This window comes from Oryx dammah, unplaced genomic scaffold (genome assembly GCF_014754425.2).
Source record: "Oryx dammah isolate SB20612 unplaced genomic scaffold, SCBI_Odam_1.1 HiC_scaffold_29, whole genome shotgun sequence".
NCBI classification, from domain to species: Eukaryota; Metazoa; Chordata; class Mammalia; order Artiodactyla; family Bovidae; genus Oryx; species Oryx dammah.
This window is the reverse complement of record NW_024070213.1, coordinates 58,438,363-58,447,968: the sequence shown is the minus strand read 5'-3', so window position 1 is coordinate 58,447,968 and position 9,606 is coordinate 58,438,363. Positions and strand designations below refer to the sequence as shown.

General features: G+C 41.2%; 1 protein-coding gene across 2 annotated transcripts in view; it reads left to right on the top strand.

Annotated features, from left to right (window-relative positions):
- Positions 1-2,334: 2,334 nt before the first annotated feature.
- TESPA1 (thymocyte expressed, positive selection associated 1) overlaps positions 2,335-9,606 on the top strand; it is a 33,942-nt gene continuing 26,670 nt past the window's right edge. For both annotated transcript variants that reach the window (XM_040232795.1, XM_040232793.1), the window contains exon 1: positions 2,335-2,474. The gene's annotated coding sequence lies outside the window, so the exon portion shown is untranslated. The remainder of the gene's footprint in view (positions 2,475-9,606) is intronic.

The following is a 9,606-nucleotide window of genomic DNA, read 5'->3' as shown; positions in this document are numbered from 1 at the left end:
CTAAAAACCTCCTGAAATCTTGAACTACATCTAGCAGAAAAAGGACAATTGTTCAAGATTTCAGGAAGCCCGTGGAATATACGATGTGAGAACTTTACAGAGTCAAAGGTATAGAGGCTCCATCCCTGGGCGGGGGAGAGCCCCTGGAGAAGAAAATGACTAACAACTCCAGTATTCTTCCCTGGAGAATTCCATGGAGAGAAGAGCCCGGCTGGCTACAGCCCAAGGGGTCGCAAAGAGTCAGACACAACTGAAAGACCGAACACACACACACACACACAACGTTATCAGAGGACCTAGGAAGGGTAGATAAGAGGGAGAGAGAGAAATACTCTACAACTGAGGAATAAGACAAACATAGAATACTCTGGACTTCTTTGTCTTCCTAGGGATCATAAAGCAGCATCTTTGTCTTTCAGCAATTGCTTTTAAATAAGAAAAAATTTATTTAAAAAATCACAGATTTTTTTTAATTAACAAAAAAACTTTCAAAATTTGCTTGTGAAATGAAATTTTTTGTGAAATGAAGATTTGCTTCTTTAATGAGTAAGGTCACTTTGGTGGCTACAGGGACTAGAGTTTTCCTAGAGTTTTGCAACTAGTACTTTAGGAAGATTATCTTCATTTTGCAGATAGGAAGTTGAGGCCTGGAGGTGTTAGTTAATGTGTCCAGGGCTTCCCTGGTGGCTGAGTGGTAGAGAATCTGCCTGCAGTGCAAGAGATTCAGGTTCAATCCCTGGGTCGGGAAGACTGGAGGAGGGCATGGCAACCCACTCCAGTGCTGTTGCCTGGAGAATCCCACAGACAGAGGAGCCTGGTGGGCTACAGTCCATGGGGGTCACAAAAAAGTTGGACGTGACTCACTGACTAAACAAAAGACAGCATAGAGGTGGTACTTTCCCTGTCCCCAGCATGTTGAAGATAAGAGTTAAGGAAAGTAGTGAATTTCAGAAACTTGAGGTTAAAAACAATTTTAAGACTTCCATTAGTTAGTTTTTGTAGTTAATTTGTACAGGGGAAAAATAGTGTTAAAGAGACCAAGGGAGTGCTAGATTTGGTTTTTTACTTGTGGATTTTGAGTTAATTCTCTGAAAGTTTATATTTAGCACCTACTATATACTGGGGAAAGAGGTTAGACATTTTTATCCGTACATGGAAATGAATGTATTGTGTGTGTGTGTATTAGAGAGAGAGAGAATTATTATTTTAATCCTATTTATCTTTGAAGAAAATAATATTTAGAGAAGTTAATTTGCTGAGCAGAAATTTAGGCTTCTTTCCATGACACTATAACTATATTGTGAATATCCAATGAAGTTGTCCCACTGGCAATTGGAAATGAAATTTTGGAACGTGGTAAAAAGAGGTCCAGCTGTAGTGATAGCCATAAAGTTGGGAAGAAAAGAATGAACACATAAAAGTCAGTCCCAGCAGTACATCAGAGGTGTGTCTCATATGGTAAATATTATGATAAATATTTGTAAGTAAATGACACAGGAACAGAATCAGGACCTGAAAGAGAGATAGGAGATAGATAACTTGGTGCCACATCGAAGAAGAAACAGTATCAGGAGATGGAGTGAGGGATCGTCAAGAATACTGAATGCTGGTCAGAGGTGAAAGTGACAGAGGGACGGAAGAAAATCTAGAGCCTAATAAGTCTTCTTGAAACTGAAAGCCAGTAAATGAAAGATATCTCCAGGGTGGGACAGATTTGGGGGTGAGAAATCAATCAGTTATTTAACAAGAAATACTTTGAATTGGTTTGAGCAAAGAATAAAACATTAAGAAGTCTACACAGAGAAACAGTAGCTTACAATGGTGCAGTATTTGAAAACAAGCTTCTGGGGACTTCATAAGAGTGTGAAAGAGTTATGAAAACAGATGCACTCTGGCTTAGAGACCTCTTCAGTTTGTGATGGGGCTGTAAGCATCTTCTCAGAAATAAATGTGAGATCATTTTAGGGAGAGTGCATTACCATTTTTAGACCCTTCTCCTGCTGAGGACAGAAGCTTTACGTGAGGCAATGGAATTATTTGAGGCAGTTACATGGTTAGAAGACTTTTACTATACACATCCTTCAGTGAGCTGTACCTTCCCCTTAATAGGAAAAGATCTCCTGTTGTCTCGGAAAGAGCAACGCGGCTCTTGACGGGAACGGCTCCTTAGTGGTGAGCTCCGGAGACCTCAGATATTTTGTTCTACCGTCAGTCTGCCGAGCTAAACAGAGGATGTGGCTGGGGTAGGAGGCGGGGACTGTGCATGTGTGTGTGTGTATGTGTGTATGAGCGTTTTCTCATTTCCGCTTCCCCTTTCAAGCCGGCAAACGCAGTTTCATGAAGACAGAGAGAAAGGTGCGATATGCAATATGATACCTTCTCCCTGTCTTCGCCTCCGTCCCAAAACAGTGGAAGGGCAGTGCCCAGCACTGACAACTGCATTGCCTCAAACTCAGCTCTCTACCAGTGGACAGGTGAGTACAACTTCCACCTCAGTTTTAAGATTGTGCTGATTTAGAATGGTGCCAGGAGATAGGGAGCTTCCCTGGTGGCTCAGCGGTAAAGAACCCATCTGCAATAAAGGAGACCCAGGTTCAATCCCTGGATCAGGAAGATCCCCTGGAGTAGGAAATGACAACCCACTCCAATATTTTTACCTGGAAAATTCCATGGACAGAGAAGCCTGGAGGGCGACTGTGCATGGGGTCACAAAAGAGTCGGACATAACTTAGCGACTAAACAACAGGAGACAGGACGAAACAAGTCGGAGAAAACTCAGGCTGCAGAGAAGGAAGCATCAAGAGAAAAGCTCCCATATCCCTGACTTCAACCTTAAGAAATGCATCACTGTGCCTCTTGGAACATGGTCTCTTTGCTTTTTTTTTTCCCTTCCTGTTATCAGAGAGGTATGATAACAGAGAGGTGCTCTGGGAAGGGTCATAAAACATGGGTTCCTTTGATGACCTGATTAGTATTTAGGAATTCTTTCTCACCTGAGAAGTTCCTCTCTGTGCCCTGCTGTCCTTGCTTTTGCTTCATTTCAGTCTGTTTCTAGCTTTGAAAAGTTCTCAAGGAGAAAAGTTTCTTCACTTCATCCGCTCTAGTATTCATAACTCTGACTCTCGAGAGTATCTAGCCTAAGTCAACTTTGCTTTTTTGTGGATATGGCCTTTTTCTTCAAAAGCTGCAGAAGGAGGTTGGTAAGGAGATAAACTATAGCAATATATGCTTGGGTGAGAGGAGAAGAGGAATTTATACAACTGGACAACACTGGGCCAAATTTACTGCAAAGCCCAAGATTGATAACCACCTCCCAGATTGGTATTCAAGTCGTACATCTCAGAGATGGATTGATGAATATATTGACCCCTTAATGATCTATGTAATCCTGATTGAGGAGTGGGTCTGCTCCTCCAACACACCTGGTCTCAGCAGTAACCAGGCTGAGCATGTCACCACCTGCATGAGTTTGGGGGAAGGTAGAGGAGCATGCTGGGGTTTTCCCATGCCCTGCTTGCTACTGAACCCACCAGTGGGTGGAGGAGCAGAGGCGGGTGCCCAGTGCAGAACAAGGACAAGATGAAAGAGCCCCGCAGAAGGGATTTGATGAGACCATGAGGGTTTGGAGGAGAGCCTCAGTGACTCCGTCTACCACAAATGGCCCTGAATAGAGAGAAAAGAGAACTTTCTAGACTTCTAGACAGTACATGGTGGACCCAGGATAGGAGATTGGCAGTTGCAGGATTTCAGCTTTTTTGTCTAAGCTTGTTATTAGGCTTGAGTGATTAGACCTATAGATCTGGTATAATTTTCCTATAACTTGAAGCATTATTATGAGGAGGGTAAGTCGGGTTTATTATCTGTCTCTACTGAGAATATCATCAGAGAGAACTTGCTGAAGCTATCACAAGAGTGATAGAAAGAGGTTTTACAAATGGTTTCTTATTCATAGACACCCCAAGGAGTTTAGAAATTCTTTCCAACTATACTAATAACTTTTTCTCATAACTCTTTTGCTCCACTGAAACTTAGATGGAGTCCAGTGATTAAACATAATGTAGTGGCCATGGAGACCCAACATAGTCATTTTGATTCATGATTCATATTCTATTAGAAAAAGGAGAGGAAATTTATTCTCAGCTCGGATCATGATTCACACAATAAGAGAAAAAGATCCAACATCTATCTCCACTTAATAACTGCCAAATGTTTACTGCCTAAAACACAAGACCAAGGTTGGTATTCCAGTACCCATGGTACTACTGTGTGTCTGGCCCATACGTGGGCCTACTGCAAAAAGCTTCAACACAGATTTTGAGAAGATGATGAGAGGGTGTAGATATTGTGAAAGAAAAAGAAGAGTAAACGTGAGTACCTGAAGGACAGAGTTTCATTACCAAGGAAATAATACTGAAGCATTAAAGACTGTAATTCACAGAACTAACTCGATGATCGAGACATCTGCTCATTCTCACTCCTGTTTCTAGACTGAACTGCCTGTAAACCAGTCCAAATGAACTGATGCCTCTTATTCTTGATGCCTGATGATAACCCATCCAGAGGAAAGAAATTAGTGTCTCCCAACATGGACAGCACAAGATTCCTTTTTTCCAAATGTACAACTTTAGTAAAGAAGAGAGAAAAAGAGTCTGTAGATGGTCTTCTTTCGGGATACATTCAACTAGGCTTATTTGTGGGTAAGAGGGGAAGGAGGGAATGAAAAGAGAAGGGGGAAAGAGTTATAAAAGTGAATAGGCATTTTTCTTGGTTTTATTTATCAAATAGCATCCCTCTTTTCTCCTTGAATAGATTGAACTGCTCCCTTAGACCACAAGAAGTCTTGAATGCAAAAATGCTGCACTCAGGGTAAATTTTGTTCTGATGGTCTTCCAAACAGCAGTGACATGGGAAAGGGTTACAAATTGGGAAGGCATTGCCTATCTGTGAAGGAACATGAGAGCTTGTGGCAGGTATGGAGAGCCTGGAGGTATGGAGAATGGCGGGCTGTCAGCCTGGCTTGAGGTGGAGTTTGTCCTATTCAAAAACCGAGAAATTGGCCGTCCTGGGATTTCCCACACCTTACAACAGTGGTGATGTCTTTCTTGGCTGTGACCGAGGATAATATGTACCCGTTGCGGAAGGTCTTACAGGCCCCATCATGGAAATTCCGTTTCCTTTTTCTCTCCTCCCACGCTTGTTTTCACTCTCAGTCCAATTCACAGGCACTGCTCGGGGTGTAGGCATAATTCAGACAGAAGAGAAGAGAGGCCTGTCTGATACATGTCCTAGGAGGAGGCCTAAAGTGCTGAAAAGAAAACCAGGGCTGGGTCTTAGAAACCAAGAGCGGAGGAGGAGGGCTGTGTAATATAGAGGAAGAAAGCACACACCTGGGGCTCAGAACTTGCGTGTGTTCCATTGATAATAGTCAGTATTCTGTGTGACTTCAGATAAGCCTCTCTCTCTCTCTCTCTGACAGTTTCCTTAACTACAAAATGAGGGGTCAGGATTATATGATCTCTCTGATCCCTCTGAGTATTAAATAAGAACAAAGAACCTATTTACTGCTTATTTTTCATCTCTTCTTAACAGCATCATCTTCCTTTCATCCTCTGGATTTGACACACACTTCTGTACCTTGCCCCCTGGAGGAGGAAATGGCAACCCACTACAGTATTCTTGCCTGAAAACCCCATGGACAAAGGAGCCTGGCAGGCTACCGTCCGTGGGGTTGCAAAGAGTCAGACATGATTGAGCACAAACACATCTCTACTCCTCTGCCCACTTCTTGTTCTTTCTTTCCTTATTCCTGAAAATGTCCCAACTTTAGTGAATGATTTAGACCGAGGGAAAATAATAATAATAACTATATTTATTAAGCACCTCCTTTATACATCAGGGACTTAATATGCATCATCTGATTTTTAAATTCCAATAACCCAACAAGTCTGGTACTCTGTCTGTTTTATATGTGAAAAAATTTAGGTTTAGAGGGGACAAGGAATTTCACCAAGGACACATATGCAGTAAGTAGACAGAACTGTGATTTCAAACAAGGTTTATTCTGATTCCACAGTGCACATTCTTTCTACAGTTTTCCTTCTCAAGAGTTGACCATTCTTCCTAAACCCCTTCAAAACATCCCCATAGTAAGATATCTGTAACTGGAGCTGATATTTGGCAGGTTCAGATTGGTAGGCTATAATGGTTGATAAAATATTAAAATGTGTTCATATCAAATTATGATAAATATTCATTGTTTCAAGCCCTATGAATGCCCATCACTAACTCAGCTATCCCAGTGCTTTCTACAAGACTCCCCAGATGGCACCAAAAATTCAGTGCTGTGCTAGCCATAGCACTTGTGGGACCCAGTCCAAGGACTCTGACTGGTGTCACCTCTGATTTTCCTGTGCTGCTAAATGTTCTGAATGCTACAACCATTTAAAAGTAATGTGAGATTCCAGGCAAACTCTCCTCTAAAGTAGAACCTAGCATCTTGATTGCTGTTAACCAAACAAAGTCACTCTTCTTTTGCTAAGATGATAACAAAATTGAGCCAAAATTACTTTTGGTTTATCTGCCTCCTCTGTACTAGATTATAAGATGGAGAGTTTATGTAGCATGATATGGAATAGAAAATTTACTAACATAGTTTCTCCTTCCTTTTATCCTAAATTGCATTTACTGCTGACATCTACATGGTGATCTTAGGTTATCCTCATATGCTATTACCAGTGGGAAGATGATACAACTAGAGTCAGATCAATGTGAGTTAAATCTCAGTACCACAAGATCTTAAATATATGACCTTGAATCACTCACATATCACTCTGAGCTTCAGATAACAATAATTAGCTCCAAGGAGATTGTGGGGATTAAGTGAAGTAGTTTGTGGAGAAGTTTTATGGGTAAATATAAGGAATTCTATACATCTCAGTTATTATGAATGCCTATTACTTTGACTTGCCCATGTTAATATTAAAGTGAATCTCAGACTACATTCCTTAGAAAAGAGATACTGGAAGTAAGTGATGATCTCAGTGTAGTAAAAATCACATACCCATAAAGATTTTCTCTGCTACAAAAGTTACTGCTTCTGCTGATGATTTTGGTTGGAAGATATTCCTTTCAGTGCTCTTAAACAACTCCCTAGTTTTAAACCACGAATGGTGATTCTTCTTGTCTAACTTCAATCCTATCTGCTGAAATTTTTTCTTTTAACTATAACATCCTCAGAACAAAGAGAATTTACTCCTTCTCTATTTGGTTGTAGTCAGTTTCCAGAACACTCAACAGATGATGGAGAAATATGTAGGGAGTAAATCTCTAGAGAAATGTAGGGAAGGCAAAGACAAAGGACTGAAAATGGTAGCAGAAGGGAAAGGAAGATTTTGGAGTGATTTAGGCAAGTAGCAATAAAACCAGTGTGGCATTTTGTTGGTTTTTTTTTGGGGGGGGGGGGGGGGGGAAATAGTTAATGGAAATGTCATAGAAAATTTATCAGACATCCATCCTTACGGAAGATAGATTAAATATAACATTATAATATAAACCAGCATTAAGAAAGATGGTACTCAAATCCCAAAGGAACTTTTGAACAAGGAGTAAAAATTTACAATGGAAAATTCTGGAAGACAGGTTTCTTTGTGTGTTTTTGTTTTTGTTTTTTAGGATAGGAGGATTTGATAGTTTCAGCTTAAAATTCAGTAAGACTTGTGTGGCCCTACATTCTAGCAACAAAGCCTTGGTGTGACTATGCCCCAAACCTTCTTCCTCTTCATTACAAGGTATATAAAACATATACTGATACATTAGAATTTGAGACCATGTGGAGTCCCTGTCCTAGGACATAGACTAGATGAAGGTAATTCTTCAGCACCAGTGCAATTCTTGCTTCTAGGTACAGTGTCTACTGAGCCCCTTCTGTTGTGAGGTACTGTGCAATGTCCTCAGTATGATTTAGGAGAGAGGTTCAAGCATTGGTGTATAATGACAAGAAACGTAGACACACATATTGCTGAATGTGATATAGGTACATGTGCTGGGTGCTAGAGGAGGGCAAGAGAACAGAGGTGACTTGAGGAGGTCTTCAAAGGATAGATAGCATATAGTTGGGTAGAGAGGAAGGTGGATGAAACTGTATAAACTAAGGCAAAGGATCAGAGAAGCTCAAGAAGTGCCGGGGGTCCATGAGCTCTCCTGACTGAGTCACACTCTTTTGGTCTCCCTCTTTCAGCCTTCCTCATCCAGGCTTACCACTCTCCTAGGTCACCAGGAAGTTTTAAGTCTGGAACCTCATGAAAGTGAAAGTACTATACACTCAATCATGTCTGTCTCTTTGTAACCTCATGGACCATAGCCCACCAGGCTCCTCTGTCCATGGAACTCTCCAGGCAAGAATATTGGAATGGGTAGTCATTCCCTTCTCCAGGGGCCCTTCCACTCCCAGGGATCAAACCCGAGTCTTCTGCATTGGAGGCAGATTTTTTACTGTTTGAGTCACCAGGAAAGCCCTCATAAATCGGTGTTAATTGAAAGTAAATTTGTTAGGTAGGAAGTAACTCCCAAGGCCACTGGACCATTTTCTAATTCTTACAGGAAAAACTACACAAATGCTTCTTTTGTACAGTATTGTTCCTACAAATATTTCAAATTCAACTTGAATAAATTCATAAATGTTATTATTAGAGGCAAACTCTATAACATTCATTGCCACCAATTCACTTTCTAGAGGACAAAGTCAATGCCCAAGTAGAAAATCTGATTGACTTACCAGAAGTCAGTTAATTGGACAGCAAGTTTGGAAGAATGCCCAAGTCTCCAAACTCCCAGTCAATGCTTTTTTCACTCCACCAAACTCCACTGTACACACAGCTGTGTGTTTTTGTATGACTTGTTTGGAGGAAATACCTCCATACCTTCTCTCTATTACAAGCCACCCCTCCATACCTTCCAAGGTGACATCCTGACAGCTGTGTGCATACATCCCTCAGTTCTAACATTCTCACTGCTGATGTGCTTGCCTGATAATCATTTGCCACTTCCTCCAGACTTCCACAAAGAACACTCAGTTTCTTATCTTCCAGCAACACAGCTTCGAACTTCTGCTACCACTAACCAGACAATTCTATTTCTTTCTGCCTCGGAATATTGCTGTACTTTTAGTGTTCCCACACAATGCCCCATGAACCCGTCTCTATAATCCAAGTGTGGCAGAGATTGGAGAAAACCAGTTAGATTCTGTTTAGGCAACAGGGACATAGCAGTGAACAACCCAGAGAAAAATCTCTGTCCTGGTGAAGCTTCTATTTTAATCAGAAAAGTAAATAATGAATTAGATTAACAAATAAAATATGTTAGTGATAAGAACAATGAAGAAGGGAAGGAACGACGTGGAAGTGACTGTTGACTGGAGGCTGTGGAAGCCAGGCCTGGCTTCACAGAGAAATTGCTTGAGAGCTGGGCTTTGCAGGTTGAGTGTGTCAAAGGCTGAGGTAGCGGGGAAGACAGGGGAAAACAATGTGTGAAAAGCCTGGGGTTAAAAGAGAGAGAAGTATTTTCAGGGGGCAGAGGGGAAATGAGCCTATATGAGTGTGATGTATTTTC